The sequence below is a fragment of the Centruroides vittatus genome, unplaced genomic scaffold (assembly GCF_030686945.1).
Source record: "Centruroides vittatus isolate TY-2023 unplaced genomic scaffold, ASM3068694v2 contig_1114, whole genome shotgun sequence".
NCBI classification, from domain to species: domain Eukaryota; kingdom Metazoa; phylum Arthropoda; class Arachnida; order Scorpiones; family Buthidae; genus Centruroides; species Centruroides vittatus.
The window spans coordinates 1,171,730-1,197,950 of NW_027120716.1; the positions used below are offsets into that span (position 1 = coordinate 1,171,730).

The following is a 26,221-nucleotide window of genomic DNA, read 5'->3' on the forward strand; positions in this document are numbered from 1 at the left end:
GATAAATAAATAACTTTCACCGACTATCGTATTAAAAGATAACACGATAAATTTGTTTACTAATTTTGAATTATTATTCTTGGTACGGTGAGAGCTATATTTACGTGACGTCGACGAAGCGAATCAATTCCTGCTATTTTATAATGACAATAGAATTTCTATATTGTTTATCCCCGTAATATAGATAAGTGGGTCTATAGTTCAATCATAAAACTATTGAATAAATTTTCCGAAATGAATAACGCGTTTGATGACTTTTATGTATCTATATTACAATGTAAAAAATAATGACACATTATTTATTATTCGTGTATTAAGTAAAAAAAAAATAGAGAGAGAAAGTAACAATGAAAGAGTTGTTTGATTGCTGTAGACCGGCGGAGAAAATTTCCCAATCGATGTTATTAACGTATCATAGTTTCATATATTTCATTGACCGCTAGATGACGTATCTAGTGATGTCAAAGCAGATTGCGATGCGCATGCGTGCGGTTGTGATCTGGATATCAAAGGTGGAAGGGGAAATGTGCAGGTGCGAATAAAATACACAAAATCAAATGTATTAATGATCTAATTAGTGCCGACTACCGTCTAAATAGGTAGAATAGGATATTAATCATTCTTCGGAAAATACGACGCAAAAAATAAGGTAAACAGTAATAATAATCTACTTTTCTCGTTTGTCCTTTGGGATGTTAGGCTTAGCGATGTTTTAGTTTTTCGAAAGGGAAATCAGCTGATCACTCTTTACTTTTATACTTCACACGATATTTATATCTTTTCATGATCTTTTCCTGTATGCCATACGTTAAAGTATATTAAACGATTATAAAGCTCATTACATAAATGTTTTAAATAAAAATTGCTTTACAAAACATCAGTATTCAACAATTCTTACCTGAATACGACCTAGTTTTTGCATCTGTCTCTTACATTGAATTTTTGTTAAAATGCAATGTTTAGTATAGGAAATGTTTTAAAATCTAAACAAGCATAATGTCCACGTATTGTTTTCTGCCTTCATAAAATAATTAGATTATGATGATGATGAATAATAATAAATTTGACATTTAAAATTCCTGGCTTGCTGCTACATAACAGCAAAGTTTTTAATCATTGTCATTTTAGTGCAGAAAATGTCAAATTAATGGTATTGTGATAAAATTGTTACAATATGTTTATCTGTTCATAATTTCTAGAATTTAGGTCTACTTCATAATTATTGGCTTAACAGAAAAGTTTCTAAAATTTTTCCTAACTGTTTTACTTGGTGGTTCTTAACCAGTGTTCCATGGAATGCAGGTGTTCCGCAAACCTACCTCGAGTGTTCCGCGAAAGAAACGATTTAAAAATTTTTATTCAAATTTATTCCCATTGCTATATTCCTAGACAATTCCATGTTTATATTTTACTCAATATACTGTATTAAAGTTTATTAGTTTATTGCTTCATTGTTTCCTGAGAATAGTAAACATGGAATTGGTTCTTAGTTTTTGAATGTATTGATGCTAATGCTCTGTATAATAAAAAGTATATGAATGGTGTTTCGAGGCCTCAGAAAGATTCAGAACCACTGGTTTAACCAATAATTATGAATTGAATTTTGCGATTATACCTTAAATAAGTGCTTCAATTGGAAAGTTTAAAAAAATATATATTTTCTTTTTATAGAAAGTCAAATAAAAATAACTGATTATTAAAAGAAAGTTTTAAATAAATATGTTATTTTTAACAATATTTTTTTAATATAAAAATTACTTTTATAGGAATATACTTTTTAATTTTTAGAATTTAAACAGTAGTTTATTAATTCATTTCATGATGATGAAAAGAAAGTATTCATTCAGTTTAAATTTAAATTAATATGTAACTAATCATGATTATACTTGATATTGTGTATTTATTTTGCTTTATTAATTAAATATCCTTTAATTTAGTGTAGTTCAAGTGGATTTAAATTTGGAATCTATAATGTCAAGATTAAATAATAGTACATATATATTTTTAAAAATATTTAATGTGTAGAAATAATTATATATAGTAGAATATAAAGTAAATTTTAAATGAAATGTCTTAGTAATTCTTAATAAAATAAAATGTATGTTTATACATATTTAAAAAAAATTTATATTACAACATAATAAATGTAATTCTACTAAACAAAATATGAGTAAAGGATTGATTAAAATGCTTATGTTCATAAAATCAATTATTTTTTTATTAAAATACAAAATAATTAATGAAGTATTTAATTTTGAATCATCTCTAAATTATATATAACATTAATTTCTATAACACTTTACTTTATGTAATAAGAGTACATAAATTATTTTAGCAGTTAATAAAATTATTTAACTGAGCACTAAAAAAAATTATAATAATCGGCATACTTAATTGATTAGTCATATTTTTAATCAGATAACATCGCTGATAAAATTATCATTATTTGATATTAGAGTTCATTGATATTTTTTTGATACTTTTTGAAATTGATTATATTTGTAATCATAAAATAGTAAAAAAGTTACATCATTATAAACTTGAGAATTTTTTCCTCTTCATATATGTAATTTTTCATGTTTTTATTAAGTTCTGGAATGTCATCATATTGAATTTCCTTTATTTAGTAATGATGGAAAATGTAAAATTTTAATTTTTTATTATAGGAAAATATATTATTTTCATCATTATTTTTAAACTTTATGTTCTAATTTCTTTTGTGTTTTTGTAAAAACACAAAAGAAATTATGTAAAAAGTATGATGTAACATAAAATTTTGTTATAAGTCAGTTTTCAATTGAAAAATCTAAAAATAATCATCTGTTTGTGATATTTTACTGTGAATATGAACATATATATATAATGGTTATACATTACATTTCAGTTGCTATTTTTCCTCTATATATATATATATATATACTTTTTTGGAAATTATTATGATGGCCTTGAATAATAGCAATCTGTAATATATTGGGTTGTTTGGAAAGTAGTTTTGTTTTTTCCATAGAAAAGTAAATGCAATATTCTTATAATAAATAAATATTTTATTGAATTATATATTGACCATTTTGGTCAAATACCTGTTGTCATTGTTTCTGGTAGTAGCATGATTTCACATTCATAAAAATTTTGATTGTTGTTTACAAAAAACTGATCCAAGTGATTTTTGACATTGTCATTTCAAGTAAATATCTTACAGTTAAAAAAAATTTGTATAGACCGGAACAAGTAATAATCTGAGTGTGCCTAATCTGGCAAATATGGTTGGTGTGATACACATCCCATCTAAGCTATAACAGTTTCTGACCAGTTACCAAACTTGTGTGAAATTTGGCATTATCATGGTAAAACAGTACACTTTGTTTGTTGATCAATTCTGGCCTTTTCTGTTTGATGATATTACTCAATTTGTTTACTGGATGACAGTACACTTTCGAATCAATTGTTAAATTGTCTGGTTAAAGCTCAAAAAAAAATTTCTTTAAAATCCCACCATAAAGAGCATCTCTCTTTAATAACATGTGGAACCCATATTGGTCAAATACCCGAATTAGCTCAACCTCAAATAGCTTTGAGAAACCAATTTGTTTTAAGTAATAATAAACTGTTCAGTTTAACAGATTTAATCTCGTTTTCACGTATTGTTATATGGCAGATTGCTTCAATCAGTATCTTTATTTTGTTTTCATAGGCTTCAAATGGCCATCCAGAATGTGGTGTATCTTCGATATTAAAATTGCCAGAATGCAATTTTGTAAACCAGTTTTGGCACTGTCTTTCTCTCAACACATCTTCTCCAAACATGCACCACAATTTTTTTCTTGTTTGGACAGCATTTTGATTATTTAGTTATAAAAAAGCAAAATATGCCGAAAATGATGCTTTCGATTTTCCATATTTGATGGGTCACCGAAAAAAAAAACAATTGTACAGAATCAAACAAAATTTTTTACAAATAAGCCTTAAAATGTCAGCTGTATATAATGAAAATGTGGTTTAAAGTAAAATTGGCTGGTAAAAATACAACAAATTCCTCTAGTAATAAAAAAACGAAATTACTTTCCGAACAACCCAATACAATCAAATAGTTTGAAATCAGTTTCATTAAATAATATAAATATTTAAATGAAAAATTTTTACAGAAAAATGAAATTTAATTATAAAGAAAGCAAAAGTAAAAAATAAAATACAACTTAAATGAAATGTAAATAAAGGCATTGTCACCAAGTTTTTGAGTCTTCATTAGTTGAAACCAAATATTAAAATGGAATATTTATTTGGATATTTATATTTTGTTTAAATTGTATCTATTTTTTTTTTTTTTTTCGCTTTCTGTATAATTAAGAATTGTTGTTTATGTGAAACACTTTGATTTATTTCTTTATAATGTGTAGAACTCAAATACAGTATAAATATTTATAATTAATATTTATGATCATTATCTTTGTCATAGTCTGTATTGAACTATTAATTCAAAAAAGAGTAATATTTACATATTCAAATTAATTTTCAAAGTATTTATTTACATTTTTATAGTTTTGATATATTTCATTGAAATTTTCTTTTTGTTTGTTCAAATAAGCACAATGCATAAACTATTGTTTTTGGATTTATTGACATAACTAATTTATAAAAAAAATTTTTAACTTCATTGATCTGTAAATGTTAATAAGAGTATTTACTAATTTCAAGAAAAATTATTTGAAAGAATTTAGAAATTATTAGGAAATAGAGAATTGATAATTCTTGAAAAATCAGTTCAGAATTATTTTGGGTTGAGCCTCCCAACTGTTAACACCCATAATATCTATTTTTATATTACTGAGTATTTGTTTACCAAAATTGTTTATTCTATGGCCTTTCAGACATTCTTTAGTGCATTATAATTCAAATGTTTTAGGAAATTCGATGATTCAAGTTATAATTAAATGACAAAAAATGTACACTCTGTAACAACCTTGTCTTCTATGATCTGGTGTGGGAGAAACTCATGTTTTTATAATTAAATGAGTTTGGTTAAAACTTCTACACATCAAACTACCATATTCAGTTTTATTAGAGTATTTCTTATTCACAAAATTTATAAACCATAGATTTATAAATTTGATCTTGACAAAATGATTTTGATCTTTTTGACTTAACTTCAGCAATATAAATTTTTTAAACAAATTAACATTCCAATATTATCAAATCTTATAAATTGAAAGAATTTTTAAATTCCATTCTTGGAAGGAAAAAGTGGAGAAAAAAAGCAAAAGTTATAACTTTCAAATGAAATAGGAGATCCTTATTTTCATTTTTGTTTGATATTTAATTTCTGGATAAGAATGAACCATATACTTCAGTGGGACTGAAAAGAGTCATTCATATCAAAGCTTGAAGATTAAGATATGTGACTTTCTAAAGATTTTTTTACTTTTTATATTGTTTATATGTATTGTTTTTATTGCCAAACAATCTGCCAGATTATCCATTGGAATATTTTAAGGCTAGTAAATAAATTATTTTTATGTCAGTTTTTTTTCTGTTTTTTTATTGTTTTTCAGTTAAATCATAATATAAAAATTATTTATTTTGTTAATTATAAATTAAAAATGGCATGAATAATTAATTAAAAGAATATTAATGCTTCATAGACATAGAAATCATGAATTATTTAACGAACAGATATATTAAAACATGTCCATTGGTCATATTTTGTGCATTCACTTTATATTTATACATTAAGAAACCCTTTCATTATTATAATTCAGTTTCTTACATATTTCATTTCATGAAGGATTGAGCCATATTTTGAATTATAAAAGTGTCAATAGCTGATTTCCTGTTAATTTAGGTAAGTGGTTCTTAAAGTGAACAGTATTGCTTAGAGGAAATGGGATACCTGTGTCATTGAAAGGCAAATACATGAAAAATGAACTTCAGAATGTTGTTTGTAATTGATCATTGACAATTAATATGAGTAGTAGTCTATTAACTGGAATGTAATGTGTAAACATTGATTGAATAATTTCAATAGCAGATTTAAGTATTAATTTATATATTAAAAAGCTCCTTCTGGCTTATCCCACATCATATTTGATAGAACATATTTTTAGTGAAGCTATGTACAGTATTTTCACTCTATGCAAAGAAATGATTCTAGATTATTGAATGTGATCATTTAAAATTTGCTAAATGATTTTAATTAGGCAAGGAAATATATCAAGTTATATTTACAGTAATAAGGAGATGCTATACATACTCATGACTGCTGGCACACATTTTTCTGAGTTTGTGGAAATTTTTACTATAGTGTTACCTATGTGTATTAATTCCTTTTACAATGTTAAAAGAGACTATTTTATTAATACTAAGTGCTTTTATTGATATCAGGAAATTTAACAAATCTTGGACCCTTATAAAGGTCACTGGTAGAAGAGATAGACCTGCTTTATCTTGTACTAAATTGAATATGAAGAAAGATTCTACTTGAGATTTGCAAACAAAACTATTAAATGATTTTAGAATTGAATCATCAGAATTAAAGAAACTCTGCAGGTGAGTCACATATATTAACTTTGCAGAATTCACCTATCTTGAAAAAATTCAAACTACAGATACTACTATGGAACTATCAGAGTTAGTTCTTGTAATTAAAAGTTAAGAGCAAATAATATCAATTAAACAAAAATTAGTATCTTTTTGAGGATGTATTAGTGAACTTAAAGATCACCTTAATAAGTTAGGTAGTAAAATAACAGAAATTGAATTTCAGATTGATAAGCTAAATATAGATAATGAGTAATAACAATATAAATTTAATTCATTAATTAATTATAAGAATAAAAAAGAACTTAATTTTATATAACTATCCTATGTCGAAAAATTGCACTGAAGATGAAATACTTAATTTTTTAAATGAGATTTTAAAATTAGATAAAGTTGAAATTAGTGATATGAAAGATGTAATTTGTATTAAAAATTCTAAAACCTGTATAGGTAAAATATAAAGTTAAAAAATCAAATAATTATTGCATTTACTAAAATGAAACAGAATAAGCAATTAAATGAATTGTGAACTATGCAGTTAATGCTGATTTAATGCAGCACACTAGACAGAGAAAAAGTAAACTATTGCCTATATTAACTTAAAGAAACAAAATCAACAGGTGAAGTTTAGAGATGGTTTTATTTTGTTAAATAATAAATTAACTTAGTTATTTTAAACAATAATTAGTAAATGTAGATGATTTTTTATTAATGATTCCACAGTTAAACACTCAACACCATGAATACAATATTCAATCAACCTAAATCAACAACTATTAATTTTAATTATCATTATTTCACAGTTTTTAACTGGAACTGCCAAGGATTGAAAATAAAAAAAAAATCTTTACATTTCAAGAATTTAGTAACATCATAATGTCTGATATTATTGCCTTAATGGAAACTTGTTTAACAGAGAAACTGTTAAACCAATAATGGATTGAATTTATACCAGCCAGTAGACTTATTGGTTCTGAGGGACCATAGGGAGGCATTTTCCTTCTTTTAAAGAAGAGTTTGAGCTCAATTGTTCAAGTAGAGAGATTGAATAATTATATAAAAACATTAATCAAGATTTTGGACTCTTCAGTCCGAAATTTTGGCAAATAATTTAAATTTTATATTCACTCAAATTGTATTTTATGAAAAATTGGCGATAGCACCAGAGGACGTTTTTTACCTTTTTTTGCATTTTATTATGGTGGTAGCAGCCTACAAAGAAAGGTCGCCTCCTTGGATGTGAAGATGAGGACTTGTCGGCTGGTAGTGAACGACGGATGATAAATGTAAACGAAGTAATTTGTTAAAATGTTGTTTTATATATTTATTTTTACAAGAAATAATTTTCTGTTGGTTATAGTTGCTTAAATACTGCCAGATCACTTGATCTACAACAACTATTTAATGTTATAGAAGTACAGAAATATTGCACACCATAGGTTTTATTAATTGCTGATTTTCGTGCACAGTTAGATCACTTCAAGGATTTTATATGTAATAGCCCAACACCTCAATTTCTAATAATAATCAAAAAATAAAAATTATAATAAATTGGGATAGGAATTAATTTTTTTAGTTAAAAGTCATCAACTTGTTATTTTGAATGGTTGTGTCAAAACAAATATTTCTGTGGAGTTTACATGTAACATCCATAATATTAAATTAATAATAGATTTAACCATTTGTTTCATTTTTTAAATATTTTTATGAAGAATTTATGGTGTCTAACTTCAATATATGTAGGCTTAACATAATATTTTCTTCTCAAACCGGAACAATTTTGAGAAAATACTTGCAACAGAAAATTAAGCCTACTAGGATAAGTACCTATGATTGAAAAGGCTAAATAAAGTAGTTGTTAACAAAAACAATGAGTTAAAAGCAATTTTTAATAACTGAAGTAAACATACTTTATTATTAAGAAGTTATTAATATTTATCACTAGTGTGAACTTTTTAAAAAATTCTTTGTCACTTAAATCAGTACATTTAAAATATGACAATACATTTGAGGAAGTTCCTATTGCTTGCCTTATGTTTTGCACATTTCAAGTGATTTTTAATGTTTGAATGCCCACCATGAGTTACTGAAAATTCTGAAAAGCACAGTTCATATTTCACTTGGTCAATGTGATCACAGACTTTTTCAATCATCAGTAAGCACATGGTTTCTTTTTGGCATTTTAGAGCATTGGCATTTGGCATTAAATGAATTTAATGTACAGTACAAAATAACTGCAAATGCCGACCAGCAATTTGAACTCAATTAAGATATGACATGCACAGCATTGACATGGCCAGTGTAAGTTTCAGTCTTGCAAACTCTAATTGAAACAAAATATCTAAAAAAAATGAAATAAAAATATCTGGATCTCATAGGCTACATGCTATTATAAATTCTGTGAAAAAATATCTGAATGACAAAATAAAACATCTAAATTTATTAGGCCATATGCTATAAATTTTGGGGAAAACATCTAGACAACATTAACAGTACTTAGATCTAGATACGAAATATTTAGATCTGCAATAGTGAGTGTAACAGGGGTAATTGCCAAATTGCCACTTTACTTGAGGCTACACTATTTTTACTTCTTGTATATTTGACATTTTTAAAATTTTACCAAATAACCGGGACAAAATGACAAACTGGCTAGGATGCCGAGACATCATCAAAATGGGACGTCTGGTAAGCCGAAATATATGGGATCACTTTCTAACATGCACAAGATTTTTAATATTAGAAGTTAACTATTTTAATGAAGAATATAGGAAAAAAGTAAGACCAAATATGATTATTTAAATTTAGCAAAGAAGTTATGCTGAAACTTGAATTGCTCTCTGAAATTACAGTAAATAATTGTATAGAAAATTACTTCATGTTTGAACAAAGTATGCAAAAGTATATTTATAATACTTGTAACTCAGCTTGAGCTTCACATTATGGATAAAAAAATTCTTAATATAGTTATACATGTTATATGTGTATGTGTATTAGAAAGCAGGACCATAGAAAGGCAGGGGCAAAGGGGGCATGTGTCTAGGGTGCTGAGATGATGGGGCACCAAATTCCAAAATTGTTACATGGATGAACTAATAGATTCAAATAAAATTGTCACATGAGTATGATCGCAACACTTGAGGTTAAAGTTCTTTGGTGACACTATTCGTGCTGACTCCCTGGAAAAACAGATCATGCTTGGAATGGTAGAGGGACATAGGAAAAGGGGAAGGCAATGTACCAGTTGGATGGATAACATCAAAGCAGACACCAGCCTGGAACTCAAATACCTGAAAGACTGGGCACTACACAGAACTTGCTGGAGGAAACTCGTCTATAAAGTCACCAATAGTCATACATGACTCAATGGTTAAAGAAGAAGACGACATTAATAAGTGTTTTATGATTCTTAAATTTGTAACAGACTAATGAAAGACTTATTCATATGGTGCCATATTTAAGTTTGCCTCCAGTGCTAAATGATCTAATAGTCCTGTTAGAAAGATGGAGAGTTTAACCAAATTCAGGAAAAATTCAGTCAGGAGATAGCAACTTAAACACTAACAAGAAATTAAAACTATCTTACATTAAAAATGTTAAAAGCAAAGAAGAAATGTTATTTTTCAAGTTTGAAAAATTATTTATTAAACAGATTAATGATAGCAAATTTTTCTGGCCTACTGTAAAAATATTTTGTACTAATCCCAAATATAACTACAAAATCCAAATAACTTGGTACTCTTTTTTAACTGTTCTGAAGATACATTTGTCAGTCTTTATCAGTCTCAACCCAAATTAATATTGAGATATTAGATGCAGAGTTCTTGGAAGAATTGAACAAGATCATAATTGTAGGAGAGTACTGTACCAAATCAAGATTTAATACCAGTGGCGTAGCGTGGGTGTCAGCTGCCCGGGGCGGAGGAAAATTTTGCCGCCCCCTTATTTAGGTATTTTTACAAGATATTATTATTTATTGTGAAATTTTGCCGCCCCCTAAAAGTGCCGCCCGGGGCAGGCCGCCCCTGCCGCCCCCACTACGCTATGCCACCATTTAATACTAACAAATTTTTAAAGAAATTACTCAAATTAAGTAGTCAGAAATTAACTGATCTGTTTAACTTATTTTATAAGAACTCTTTAATCTCTAAATATTGGAAAAAAGTGAATACATGAATGATTTAAAAAAAAAATGTAAAAAAAAAAACTGTAGACTGATAGCTTTAGTTAACATCAAGGTAAAGTTTTACATCGTTATTGTCTACATGATTTATTAATTGAATGGATACAGAGAGCTTAATATCTGAATTTTAGTATGACTACTAATAGGAAAAAAGGAATGAAGTTTACCATATTTATTTTAATATTATTGATTCAATTAACAGAAAAGGTAGGAAATTATTTACTGCCTTTCTGGCCTTATAAAAAGCATTTGATACAGTTTACATACCAGAATTAGTTAATAAATTATATAGTAAGGGAATTGGCAACAAATTTTGTATAATAATTTTGAAGTTATTTTTGGGTTACAAAGTTAACATCTGAATGGGTAATATGTCTTTTCCTTAGTTAAACTTGTCTAAAAGTATTTTGCAGAGGGATCCCTTATACCCATATTTATTTAATTTCTATTTATTGGACTTTGACAGTTTATTTATAAAATCCAATGATGGGATTCATATTAATAATAAAATCTTCCATAATTTAGTTTGTGAATGATTTGATGCTGGTAGTTCCTACAAAAATTGAATTACAAAGATGAGGGCCTCTGAATGATGGCCGAAAATGTTTGAACAATAAATTTTTGTTTATTGTTTACTGGAAATCACATTTAGGTGTTAGTTATTTGAATTACAAAGAAAAATTAATTCTCTTAATAAATACATAAAATCAAACCACTTATTACAATTTTTGATTTGTCCAGATTGATTAATATTTCAGAAAAATCCTAAAATTTTGAACATAATTTTTTTAATAGAAAACAAGTCTTTAAAACTTATGACTGAAATGGACTGTTTGGGAATTTCTTGTAGAATGATAGTTTGAACCACATCAAAATGTCAAATAAATTAATGGTCCTGATTGATAATTTAGTTTTTTGAGTAGTAAAATGAAAATAATAGGTATAAGAGTACATTTAAAGCTATTTAACTCCCTCATTAATTTTTCAGTATGTTTTGCTAGACCAATTTGAGTTATAGATTACAACTATAAACTGGAAAAATTTTATTTTATTTTTTCCAAAAATAACTCTAGGTTGAAAGAATGATATGAGGATATGCACTTATATATAAAACCAATTGTAAGCGTATATGAACTTTTTTCTCTAAAATGCTTAAAGTCTATTGCTAGCTTAAACAGAAATATGATAAAAAATTTTTTTATATGAAATCCTGAAAAAAGAGGAATATTGTGATGTCGTCCTTTGGTATAATAAAGTAAATTAATTATTTCATAATTTTGGAATATTGACTAATATAATGGAAGGCAATGAACAGAACTGGAATAAGATATATACTGATATTTGAACTGCAATTTTACATTTTATTCTAAAAGACCAAAAATCTCTGTTTCAATATAAATATCATCTTTGGTATACAGAAATTATAGAAATACCATCAATCCAACCCTATATTTATAGATGAATTGATTTGAATAAAAGAAAGACTTATTGCACAACTGAGGCTCAACAAATTTTTTCTTTATTTAAGAAACATCTACATTAATTTTTCAGAGAAAAAGTATTTTTTGGTGTGGTGCTTTGGGCTTTTCCATGTAATTCATACTGTGAGGGACTGTAGAGAGCTAACTCAAGAATGTAATAGATATACCAAAAATGTTTAATTGGAATAATACTCATACTGTAATAACTAATCTTACAAAAGTAAATATTTTCAATCTATATAATTTTGTAACTAAAATATTAGAAAAGAATGGTCTCGAAAAAAGTTGTAAAATTATGTAGTAAGTGGATTTAGGTAGTTGTAAGATTGCTTGAGACAGTGTCTATTTCTAATACAAAGATTATTGAAATCAGATTGTTAATAACTGGAATCAATAATGTAATATTCAATTTAATGATAGATTTTTTTATGTTATCTCATCATATTTTATTGTTTTGGAATGTTGTTATAATAACTCTTGTATATAGTTTTTGGTTGGTTTAACAAACTTATTATTATAATTGATTAATTGCAAAATAGGTGTTATATTAAGTATGCAATTAATTGTTACTGTTTTGAACTTAATTATTTTTCTTAATGAGCTATGCATACTGAAATTCTAAAAAAATACTTTTCTGATATAGCATAAGAGATTTTAAAAATGAGTTCATAAAACCAAAGATGAGCATGATAAATTTTCAACATTGCAAAATAACACTGTGTTAGATTATTAGTTGCATATTTGTGAAATATAGTGCACTTAGTCTGGTTATGTAAATTCTTCAATATTTTCTTTATTGTTAAAGGTTTCACATGCTTTTAGATTTGTCTTTGATTCATGCATATTTTATCTTGTTATAATAATATTCTATAATAAAATTTAGGAAATATTACTTGCTTTATATTTAAATATCAAATTATATATATCATTGCCTTGATGTATAACTGTTGAAAGACTTAGTAAAAGTTAATTGTTATCTTGAATAAATTTTTAAATATATTGCCAGTAGTTGGTGTCATTTATGCACATAGTGTTGCCAATAGATTTCAAATAATTTGTTACAAGGTTGTTGTTGCCTCTTTCTAAATTATGTAAAATTATGTGTTTTATTACACAAAAAAGTGACATTTTGTAGATTTGAACCTACATCATATAACTTCACTGCCTACCTTTTTATCCATTTGGCCATCACCATTACAAAAGAGGAGCGAAACTTCCAAAGACATAAGCTAAATAGTCAATTATTAGAGGCCCAATTTTTGGAAACTCTTGAGAAGTGGATCTAACCTGAAATTTTGACATTGCCTTTTAAGTCTATAGTTTAAGTTTAATTTTATATGAAGATTGGAGTTGGGGACAGTATATTTTTACTAACTCCAACTTTACTGAGAATAGGACTCCATAGCATAATCCAGAGTGTATTCTAAATAAGGGTTGATCTCACAGTTAAACACAGTTAAAGTTCTTAGCTTTTTTTTTTCTTTTGCAATATGAAGAATGTTTTCCAGTATTGTTACAATGGTGTAAAACCTGGTTTCTACTCATTAATACTGGATATTTTTAAAATAAATTTTACACTTAATGTTAAAAGTTACCAACATTAAAATTTATTTTCTGGTTAGGCTTTGAAAGCTCAAAACAAATCATACAGGATTTATTCAGCCTACTAGAATTGCATCAAAAAAGATATTGTTATCTTTCTTTTGTTATTGTCCTTGGCTATTTAGTTTTCTATTCACTGTCTTTTTCTTTTGAAATCATGGTAAAGTATCCAATTTTCATCACCTATGATATAATCAAAAATGATTGTTGCATATAATAGGTAAAAAATGAAATGCAGATATTTAATTCTCTTTCATTCAGCTAAAGAAGATATAACATGAATGATTCTCCAGATTCTAAAAGAATGTGTGATTGTGACAAACCCCCAATTGAGGAAGTCCATTCTCAATCTGAAAAACAGATATTTGATTATTGTTGCTAATTGGGAACTCACGAAACAGTTACTTTCTATGCTTGAATAACTTTTCTTGTATTTTTAGGTAACAATATATAGTTTTATGAAATGAAATTGAGTTTTTTTATAATTTATCTATCGTTAATTCTGAATCTACATTCATAAGACAAACAAGAACATTTTTGTCAAACAGGAGGACATTTGAAATGAAACTTCTCTGTTTTTTTTAACAGAAAAATTAAAGATAATCCATGATGACGTTTTTATCATGAATTGATTATCTTCAATATTTCTATTATAATAGTAGTGTTTACACGATTTGAGTAAAAAGTATAAAATGTTTTATTTATATTGGTTGTTTGTTGATGCTTATGTTTTATATATATTTTTCTCATCAAATCTTTATGAAAGTTTAGTCAACTAACCAATTAAATGTACTGTCTATAAAATATAATATCCAGTATTTTAGATTAATCTTATCAAGTAATGGCTCACAGTGTTAACTTTAAGAAAATATATATATGGCTATGGACTAGCATGATGGACTATTTCTTAGAACCCAAATAGCATTATTTATAAGATATAGTACTTGTCTAGTTTGCAAGAATTATGAATAGATATTCTACATCAAAAACATATTGAAATGTTTGTTTCAATAAGTTTGAAATTAAACTGACAACTGCTACTTAACAACTGGTTATTATAGATAAAAATGAACACTACAAAAACCTAAGATACCAGCAAGAAAATTAAACACGAAGAGCGAATGTTTTCACTGGTGTTTAATTTTCGTATACATAAGTTCTTTCTATCTAGCTGCTAAGTGTAGAGGACAAATGGGAGGTAACATGGTCCTTTAGTAATTTCATTGAGGCTTAGTAAAAAAACCACACAATTTTACATGTTTTTCTCCTGTTTCAATGCAAAGATCCTAGCATTATGTAACTTTTTGTAAACACCCCCACTCCCTTATAATGATTACCTACATACCCACCCACCAATATCTTTATTATATAATTTATGTACAGCCCAACATACAAAATACACTGAAAATATTAGTAAATGCTCAGAACCTATCCATGAAATAAAGTACCTATGAAGAATGAATAGGATACTTATTGTGTCTGTAGTCCTTTCTTGCACAAATGTCATACTATATACACTTTACAAAAATCTAGAAATGTTAGGATTTCACAACAACACATAATGTCATGTTACAAAAAGCTGCCATACTAAACACATCATATAATCTGGAAAATACAGTTAAATACAGTATAAACAGAACAATTTTTTTCAGCTAAGTCACACTGATAAGTTTTATATTTTCAATATACACTTCAAAGGTATGGTAATTTAGTTGTGGTAATCCAAGTTATGCAAGGATTTTATTCTAGAAATTTTTTGCAAAGTATATTCTGGTGTGGGTTAGTTGCTGTTGTACAGTACATTTATCTGCACAAAAATTATGGTAAATAACAAAAAATAGGATATAGTAATTGTATTTATCAAAAATTTGAAGAGTTTAGTTCAAATATAAAATTTGATTTTATTTTCTTACTTAGCAAAAATAAATAAATAAATTTATTGTTTAGTTAATAAGAATTTGTATTGACTTTCATATATAACTAAAATTTTAGTGGTCATTTATTTACTTGAAGTCTTGTAGATTATTTTTATTTTTTTGGATTAATAATAAAACAGGATTTTGTTAAAAATTGTTGACTTAATCTGAATATATTTTTATCAAAATTTTTCAGTAACCTGAATAAGTTATGAATATTTGGTATGAATATTTGGTATGACTGAGCAACTGAAAATGAAGTAACACATTATATGAAAGTTTTTATTACAGGTATACCTCATCTTGCGTCGGTAATTGGTTCCAGGAGAGGTGACTTAAGTCAAATTTACTTGTCATTAGGCTAAACTACAAATAACCATTCCCAGTTCTGTATTTTATTTATAAATGCATTTTTAATAATATATGGGTTAATAAGAATCTATTTTAAGCTTACAAACAAATAAATTTTAGTTTTTAATACAGTACAGAAAAAGTAATTTAAATTTACGAATACATGTACAGTACATGTGTACAATTTGGCGATGTTTACAGTACATCATGGACTCTATTTGTGAATGTGGTTTGCTCTAAGACATTATAAAATAAAATGATTTTGTAAGGTTAAATAACAAATACAGTTATTAAAATTATTTTGTGATAGTAGAAAAAGCTAATTTATGTTAAATATACCAATATTTACATTCAATTTGTTTATTTACATCGCAGACATAGATGGCTGTAGATTGTCAGCATCAACAGCTGATTCTGATATTTCAATTCTGATTCTGAGTATTTTAATATGATTTTATATAATTTTATTCTTATTTATTGTATGGTAACATGATTTTATGTGCTTTTAATGCTTTTCTAGTGCCATTACGACTTCAATATTTGTGACGGACAGAAGTAAAGTTGAATAAAATGACTTAAATTTTATTTTTATTTTTCCATATATTTTTTTTGACAAACGATATATAATCGAGAATGACTTGACTTGAAATGACGTAACCCGAGGTATACCTGTATTTGGATTGAGAACTATAGAAACATTGCTTGCCAAACAAAGTAAATAAAAATTAGGATTTCTTTTTTAAATAATAATATTCTTTAGATATTTCTATATTAATTTTAAATAAAATTAGTAGAGTTAAATTTTATTTGAAAATCTTTTCTATTACTTCCAAATTTGAACTCTAATCCAAAGTTTTTACTAATCCAGACATTGTTAGCATTAATTAGTCTGGATTACTGATGTGTGTTGTATTTGAAAAGCTTCATATCTGCTAGATTGTAGTATTATTCATTTTCAAATTATTAAATTTAGCCTATGTTATCTTTTGATGAATCTGATCTGTGTGTGTATATCTTATTCTGTTCATCTCAAATTTGAATAACATAGATAATACACAATTCTATTAAGTAGACAGTCCAAAATTTTTAATATAACCATTTATGATAATATTAACAATAGAATCTTAAAAGTTTCACTCATTAATAAATGCATTTAATTTTTTCAATTTATAATGTAATGAAAAAAATTCTAAATATTTTGAATTTAAAATTTAGATGTAATTCTGAAGTTTTTAAAAATAATTCAAAGATGACCTAATAATTTTGTTTTTAATTATTAGTTGAAAACTTTGAGTAAAAACTATTAGCTATTTTTAATTAACAACTCCATATCATAGTAGTAATAGTAATTTGTAAAATATTATAGGTAGTGTCTCTGAAGAATACTTTAATAAAAAATAATTCTGTTTTAGACAATGAGATTTTCTGTATTTTATATACTTCATATTTTGTGGATTGAAAGTTGATTAAGAAGATACAAGGATATAGGCTAAAATACCAATAAATGTATTATTTAAAAAAATTTAAAACAAGATATACAGTGTATCATATTTACTTGCATATAAGACGACCTTGCATATAGGACGAGGTATGACTTTAAAGATCAAAATAAAGAAAATTAGATTTATTAATACAATTCTAATTTTATTTCATTTAATCACAAGTAAAATATCAAATGCACGTAAATGCACACATTGTCCCACAAAAATTACTGGCATTTTAAACTTTAAGGAAAAATATTGTAAAATTGACAACATAATTTGTTCATATGACGTAGGACAGTTGGGAAGCTTTTTTGCTAATTCTTAACAGTTGAATCCACTCTCCGTCAATTACACTTAAAAGTTTCTCCAAATTCTGATTTCTGAATAATCATCTGTTTTCACATGGGAATGGATCATAACTTATATTGGGCTCTCGAGTGATTTTGGAATTTCAATCTGGAATTCAATTCAAAAGCTTTGCTTTTTGTATTGCTATTCATCTTTACTCCTGACCATATACAAGAATGATTGAAGTGACCCAGATAAAATACTTGTTTTTAAATACAAGAGGGTAAGCATCCAATAAAAAATGCAAATACACGGTTCACAAAAATTATTTGCAAAAATGCAAAGAATCTTTCGCTTGCGTATATAGGACGACCTAGGAATTTGAAACTGTGATAAATGAAAAAAAACCTTGTCTTATATGCAAGTAAATACACTATATTAAATATAAATTTATAAAGAACTGTTAATGTCATTAGTTTTTAGCATTCCTGTTTTTTCCTAATGATTTTAATAGATTGTCTGTGCATTTAAGTTTTGTTTTGTGTGTATGAGAATTTTTTATTCATTAAAACTCATTATTGATGAATGAGTTTTAATTAATAACATGATTTACAATTAAGTGAAATGTTAGGTTTGTCAAATATTTATATTTTCTCTTAATTTTTTAAGATGATTATTTATATTTTATGAAATGATGCATATAATCTTTTAACATTTTCTCATTATACAAAATAATAGAATGAATAAAGTGTATTAGAAATGAGAATTATTTCTTAATTCAAAACAAAAAATAAAGTTTTATGAAAAACATACTAATTAAAAATATTTTGATTTTAATTCATCAATTAATAAATTTTCTAGTTGAATAAAATATATATATATACTGTGTTCTGCTGAGCTGTAGGAAAGATGACAAATTATTAAAGATTTGAAGATGTAAATAGTAATTCTTATAAAATATGAACTATTATTTAGGGATGTATAACTTTTGTCTTGTCTCTTATGTGAACTATTAGGAATCTTGTCTACATGAAAAATGTATTAAGTTAAAAACTATTGAAAACATTTTTATGTTATTGTGATGTAATATTTTAAGGCTTTTCAGTTATTCTAATGTAAATTACATTTGTATAAATATTGTACCCAATATTCATAGTTTTTCAGAAAAAAGTTATATCAATTTTATTATTATGAATTTTTTTTCTAATGTAAGCTAGTATGCCTTATTCATAGTATATTAATTTGTAATATATTAGGCTACTACAATACTGTATCAGGCTGCTTTGTATAATGATTTTCATGCTAGATTATTGAAAAAGGTCAGCTAGTTTGACCAAAAAACAAATGATTGATAACTGCTTTATGTTCCTGGTCTAACCTGTTAACAGCACTATAAATTTTTTTTTTGTTGGTTGCTATAAAAATGCATTGTATCTAGTAATAAAACATTTTATTTTAACTTACAAAAAAAATTTAATAAAACTTTTTTAGAAAAAATCAGTAGAACATAAAATTCTAAAATATAATAAAATATTTTCTATTTAAGTACTGTACTATTGGATTTATTAAGTTATAATTTATAATGCACTTACAAAAGTATAGTTTTTTATAAATTTATTACTAATTTGGAAACTAGAGATAGTCAATGCTGCCATCTTGCATTATATTTAATAATTAGAAATAATTAACAAATTTAATTTAAATCATCTGTTAAAAAAGTTAAATATAGAGTGGAATTTGAACTGCAGTTCCTGCAAACTAGGCAAGTACAGTACATTATTAATTGTGCTGCATACATCACTGCTTCAGGTGATGTAATTTAAAATATACAACTATGCTGATCTCTCATCATACCAACTGGGAATGTTCTCCATCTAAAAGTTATAGAGACAAATAAATAGAGAAATTTTTATGTTGGGATAGTTTGTGCATAAAAGGTCTAGATCAGGGGTGTCAAAGTCAAACTAGTTAAGTGCTAATTTTTTGTCTGGAGTATGACAGTGTGCCAGACGTTCTTAGCTTTTGTAGCTAAAAATTTTATAAAAAGTAGCCTAAAAGTAGCTTACTCAAAAAGAACTTTTTTAATAACCCGAGATTTGACAATAAATTAAAAAAACACCATTTGTATTTTTCCAGCAATAACTTTAACCACAGAACAAACATTTTTGGCCAATTTACAGGCCTGAAGCAGGTCTGTAAACTGATTCGAAAATAAGGATTGCAAAACTCAAAGTACAATGATAAACTGTAATTTACTAATATTTTGTAAACACTCATTTTATATGCAAAATAGTGAAAATTATGTAATAAATGATCTTGCGAAGACAGACTTTAATTTGAAATACAAAAGATGAGATAGAGAAAACATAATGTAAACAAAAAATTAAACATAAAAATAAATCAAATAAAATAAATCTCTCTTAAGTAATAGGAATAAATAAAAATAATAATAACAAATAAAAACAAATAATAATAATATTTAAGTTTAACAATTTTGTTTATTAAGTATTATTTATTTAAGTACAAAATATTACATTTTCTTTAGTATAAAGATATTAAAATATAAACAAATAGCATTATTGAATTTGTATTGCGAGCTGCAAGTAATTGTTTCGTGAGCCAAATCTTTGACATGCCTGGTCTAGTCTGTCAGCATTTTCAGCTTGCCAACACCAACACTGAAATTGACTCATTAGCATTTATATATATATTATTTACCATTTCATCACTGATATGTAATTCATTAAACCAATTTACTAATTAGCAATGCACTGGTGGTCTAATAATAATTAGAAGAGTGTTGTTATGGTTTTTTACTTTATTCAAAAGACAAAAATGTACAATGCCTTATATATAGAAATAATCTGCCAAGTTTCAAAATTTATGTTTATCCATTCTGGAAATATAATCAAAATAGATACTGATACACACACATACAATTTTGTAAGGGAGGTTTTTATATTTTGGGGCTCATGGAATGTCAAAATTTCAAAAAAATGCCTCCCAGAAAAATCTAGGAGGTTAAAATTTGATCAATTACCATAGTTTTTCTATGTTATATTCTATAACAACTAGAAAAGTAAAAATAATTATGAAATATAGTCAGAGTTGGCAAATTTTTTGCCTACACTGACACTGACTATCCAGTCTTGGTGTATATAAATATAATTTTGGACTATTGTTTGTTTTATATTTAAATAAATGTATTATTATAATTTTTAAGTTAAGCATTATTTTAATTCAGAAAATAAAAGTAGATTATGCTAACATCCTGTAGTAAATTCTTCTTGTGCTTTATAGAGTTCTTACTATTGAAAAAACTCTTAAAATTATATTACAAGGGTACCCAAAAAAACCAGAATGCTCTTCTGGATGGCAGACGCCTTCTAATACAAACTTTCCATGCTAGGTGAGTGTTCCACAAACCCATCTGCATAATGTTTACCAGATGGCATTGTTGTGAGAGGCTACAATTTCAACAGTGAACTTTTTTGAGACTCTCAATGTGTTTCCTTATCTGTTTCTATGATGTGAGAGGGATTGTGCATTCAGAATTTGTTCTCCTGGGTCAAACAATTAACCAGAGTTTTTACCTGGAAGCTTCGAGAAGGCTGTGTTAAGATTTATGGACAAAATGTCCCAAGTTATGGCAAACAGGTATCTGGATTTTCCACCATGACAATGTTCCTGCCCATACTATGCTGAGTGTAGTTTTAGCCAAAAAAACAGTATAATTGTACTTGCTTCACCCTCTTTATTCACTTGATCTCACCCTATTCAAATTTTCCCTCCTGAATGAAAAAGTCCTCAAAGAGAAAAGATGTTTTTATGTAGAAGAGGTGAAACAAAAAACAGTAGGATTACTAAAAGGCATCAAAATTAATGAATTCAAAAACTGTTTTGAACAGTAAAAAAATTTTTGATAAGTGCATTGCATCAAACAGAGAGTACTTTGGAGATGACTAAAGTTTGAACATGTAAAAATAAATACACTATTTTCTTATAAATAAATTCCAGGTTTTTTTTTCTCTCCATATATAAGTGTACCTTATGTAAAACCTCTAAAGGAAAAAATAATATAAAATAAAAATCAGACAAAGAAACTCTTAGTTTTATTCACAAAACATTATGGAAATTTGAATAACCAACACACAAATTTTGAGGAAGCCCAGTTTTATTCAATCAGTGAGTGGAATTTGCTGCTGCTTTGGTTTTACTGTCTTATAATATTCATATTTGTATATTATGTGTATGAAAATGCATAGTCTAAGTTTTCATTTTTATTATAATTCTAATAAGACTGAAATGCTGAAAACATGTGCATTGATTTATTACATAATTTTGATACTTTTACATATATGTGCATTTCTGTATTTAAATTTAGTAATATGAATATTTACATTTAAATTCAATTGATTGCAATTTAAGATAATATCATCTTTTGTAGTTTTTGTTTTAATGAAATTAAGCAATAATAATAATTATTATTATTATTTGTTATTTAAATTTGTTAATTGAATGCGATATTTTAATATTATTTTTCAATATTTTATCAATTATTACAGCATAAAAATAGTTGTCTGTTAGATAATTTGTGTTATAAAAATTCTGTTTTATCATTCACTACTTTTATATAATTTAAATTTTAATAAAATCTAAGTTATTTGAAAATAATAGTTGTTCTCAGTTTATCACTTTTTTACGAAAAATTGCAAAGGCTATTTTCATTGTTAAAAAGGTGATTCAAGGCCATTGACTGTCTTAGTTCTTCCTTAGATAGTATGGGGAAGGAGGTCAATAATAATCTATGTCAGGGTGAGCTAGAAGCGAGAAGACGAGCACCTGTTTAATGAATTTGATTAAAAGTATAGAATTAATTTTTTAAAATTTTCTTTTAGATAATATATAACTTTCAGAAAGTTTCGAGTATTTCAGTTATAAGATTGCATTAGGTCAATAATAACGAAACTGCTTTAGGGGAAGAACGTTGCTAACCAGTTCTATATTCATTAACTTTCACTAAAAAATGAGAGGTAGCTAATGTAACCTACTATATTGTTCTATCCCTTAAAAGTAGTTTCTCTGTAGTATGCCAGAGCGTCGATTATCTGAGATAATCGGAGGGCGGAAAAATTTCGATAACCGATCACACTTTGTGGGGAAATAATAAAAAGATAAACACCTTAAATAAAGTGAAAATATCAATTTTAATTCTAATAAAAAAAAGGTTACGACAGAAATTTCATACATATGGACGATAAGAAATAACGAGCAATTTTTACTGTGACATCGTCACAGTAAAAATTTGCTGTATGCCAGGCTGAAATTTTTAAAGATATTTTTAATTTATTTAATTTAAAATATGTGCTCTCCACCTCAAATTAGCACTGTAATATCTTGCCCCTGTACATCATACTTTTCCGTTAGTAATGGATTCGTGCCGGTCATCTAACTCCTTTCAGGGGAAATTTTTGAATTGAAATAACGTGACTTCCTGTTTGCATCGGAAGTTCATATATAGTTAATCGGGGCCTCTTCCCTCTAAGCTTTTCATATCTGGTCTTGAATTTCATTTATCTAACTCCGTTCTCGAGATTAAGGAAAGACTGACGGACGGCAGTGGGAATTTATAGGTTTACAATTTGAAAAAATTGTAGCCCAAGAATAAGTCATAAATACTGTCGAAAAATTAAGAAACAAAGTAATGACTTTCCTACAGAATTGCCTACAAGAAAAATAAATACTGTAGTTCGATTTTACATATGTTTAATTATTCTAGATGGTGATTAGGGTTTCTCATTTCCTGGTCTTTTGCTTGTCCCGGGATTCCGGGATAAAAGTGAACTGTGTTTCTCGGGATCCCGGGACAAAATTAATTATTATTAAGATATACAAAATATCATGAAATCAAATGATATAATTATTTTTAATTTTTTAAAGTAATTTAATACGTTCTGTAACCTCCAAAATCATATTAATAATTCTGTGTAAGATAATTTTTAATATATATCTTTGAATTACGTAGAAATTTTTACAAATAGAAAAAATTTATTAAAGTATGCTGGAAACCACATACAACAACAACAAAAATGCTTTTGAATATAGTTGAAAATTAAAAAAAAAGAAAACAGATCGAACTTCTAACTTAGAAGGTAATTTTTGTTTGTTTGTTTTTTTTAAAAATAAAATATAATACAAAATATTGTAAATTTTTATAAGATTTTAAAAAGCAAAGCTGGTCAACTCCGATCCGTCAATCTAATTCTTATTTTAGTAATGAAAAGTCTTGCTACCGAGAATGCCTTTTTGCGATTCAATTGATGTGATTGGAATCGTGTTTAATGCATTTAAGAGAAGACAGATGTTATGGTTTTTCACTTGTAGCTTGGAAGATTTCTAGTTCATTTTCGAGATTATAGTACTTCTTTTGTTTTCTAGTATTTTTGATTTGTCTACCTCGATTGCTTTAATAGAAACATCATAGCCCAATAATTCGGCAGTTCGTTTGTCTTTAATAATCAGGTTATGAAGAAAAACTTCATACTTGCAGACTTCGAACTCGTTTGTATCCTTGCCCAATTTGCACAACTTGGCGTTACGCAGTTATTGAAGCCACTGACATGGTTAAAAATTAAGACAGCATAAGCACACTTATTCCAGATATTACTGGTAAAGAATTTTGAGAGTCCTGCCACAAATAAGCTACGTATTGATTATTGATCATTTGTGACGTGCCATAACAAAAAAAAAAAAAAAATTAAAAAACTAATAAGTAGGTTTAAAATTAATAAATACAAATGTATTCTGACAGTTTATGAGTTAATTATACTTGCTATTTGCAAAATTTCCTCAACCTTAACAAAAAATAAGAAAAAAGTGAATTTTTAAGAAATTTGCGAGATTTCCCGGGATAAGAAAAATTTCCCGGAATATTTCCCGGATTAAAAAAACAACCGGGATTCCGTTTGAGAAACCCTAATGGTGATATTTGATTAACATGAACGTGGGCGCTCTCAGAAATTTTCAGGGGTAAAGCTTAGAGATAAATAATTACATTAATAAATTTTTAATTTTTCGTTTTTTTCACAAGTATATTTTAGAATACCGTATTACATCAAAGCATCGAGTATGTAAGGTTACATATCTCAATCGTTTTCACGATTATAATTTGTGGACTATTTTACTCGATCCCAGGGGAGGGCAAGTGCCCCATTTGCCTCCTCCCTTTGTGGACGTCCATGAACATGAACATCATCTACAACGGAATTAAAACTGAGAAAATTTTAAAGACAGAACACGAATAAGTTACCTTTAGAATGGTAACTTATTCGTGTTCGTAGTAGGCTACATCTGTAAATATGCAATCGGAGCTCAACGATTTAATTAAAAATTACTCTTTTTGATGATTTAATATTTAACAAGTTTAAAAACTATATCATCGTCAGTGATTAGATTCGGTGATCGATAGTTTCGGCGTAAATGTTTATTCTCGACATTGACTTGTGCTAAATTTCTTCAACTATCGTGAAATGGTGAAAAAAGGCCTCTGCGGTTGTTAGATAACGTCTCAGATTAACTACATATTAGCTAACATGTTTTATGAATATGATCAAGCGTCGTTATACTTTATAAAGGCAAAATATCGGCATTATTTTAGTAATGACATGTTCATGAATTCAGCTCTTTAATTGTAAAACTTACAAACATTTTTTCGTGATCTTTCTGAAGCTTTTTCAGCCACTTGGGCTTGCTTCAGACGAGCGGATTTCTGCGGAACTGCTGCCACACGGTAGCCATTCCGCAGGTTTGGTTTTATTTGGGCTACAGGGCCATGGGCGATCTATCGACGGTAGGGTGCCTCTCATGACAACTTTTATGGGGAACTGGCCCCTACTTGAGCGTTACAAATGTGAAGAAAACCCGGAATGGTTAACCTACGACCAACTACAAGTATTCAGTGATTTTATTCACTAGGCCAAAATGTGGTTCTAGAAAGATTACCAATCTGACATGGGTGATCTGGACGTAGAAACAATAGATGTTGAAATATTTATTATAGAGGTTGAGAAATTTTGATTCGTTCTCGAAGCATGCTTTGGAACATATAAAAAATCCCTTGTAATAAACAATTGCTCACTGCTGAATATATCCAATATTTTCTATTTTCTTTTAAGAATGGAAGTCCTAGAAATATTACTACTGCACAGTAACGAACATCCATGGCAGCTGGCCAACTCAAAGCAAATCCTTCCGTCTGTAAAAGAAAAAAAAACGTACGGCCGCTGTTTTGTTGAAATTCCTCTTATCTTAACCGGGCCTTAACACATAAGATACATATATTACAGTTAATGATGTGAGTATACAAAATCACGTAATAGCTGGTCA

At 27.1% G+C, this 26,221-nt stretch overlaps 1 protein-coding gene across 2 annotated transcripts in view; it reads left to right on the forward strand.

Annotated features, from left to right (window-relative positions):
• Positions 1-467: 467 nt before the first annotated feature.
• numb (NUMB endocytic adaptor protein) overlaps positions 468-26,221 on the forward strand; it is a 95,991-nt gene continuing 70,237 nt past the window's right edge. The window contains exon 1 of one of the 2 annotated variants that reach the window (XM_067273125.1): positions 468-649. The gene's annotated coding sequence lies outside the window, so the exon portion shown is untranslated. Of the gene's footprint in view, positions 650-16,687; positions 16,779-26,221 lie in introns of those variants that run through there. The other variant, XM_067273132.1, reaches the window with a different exon arrangement.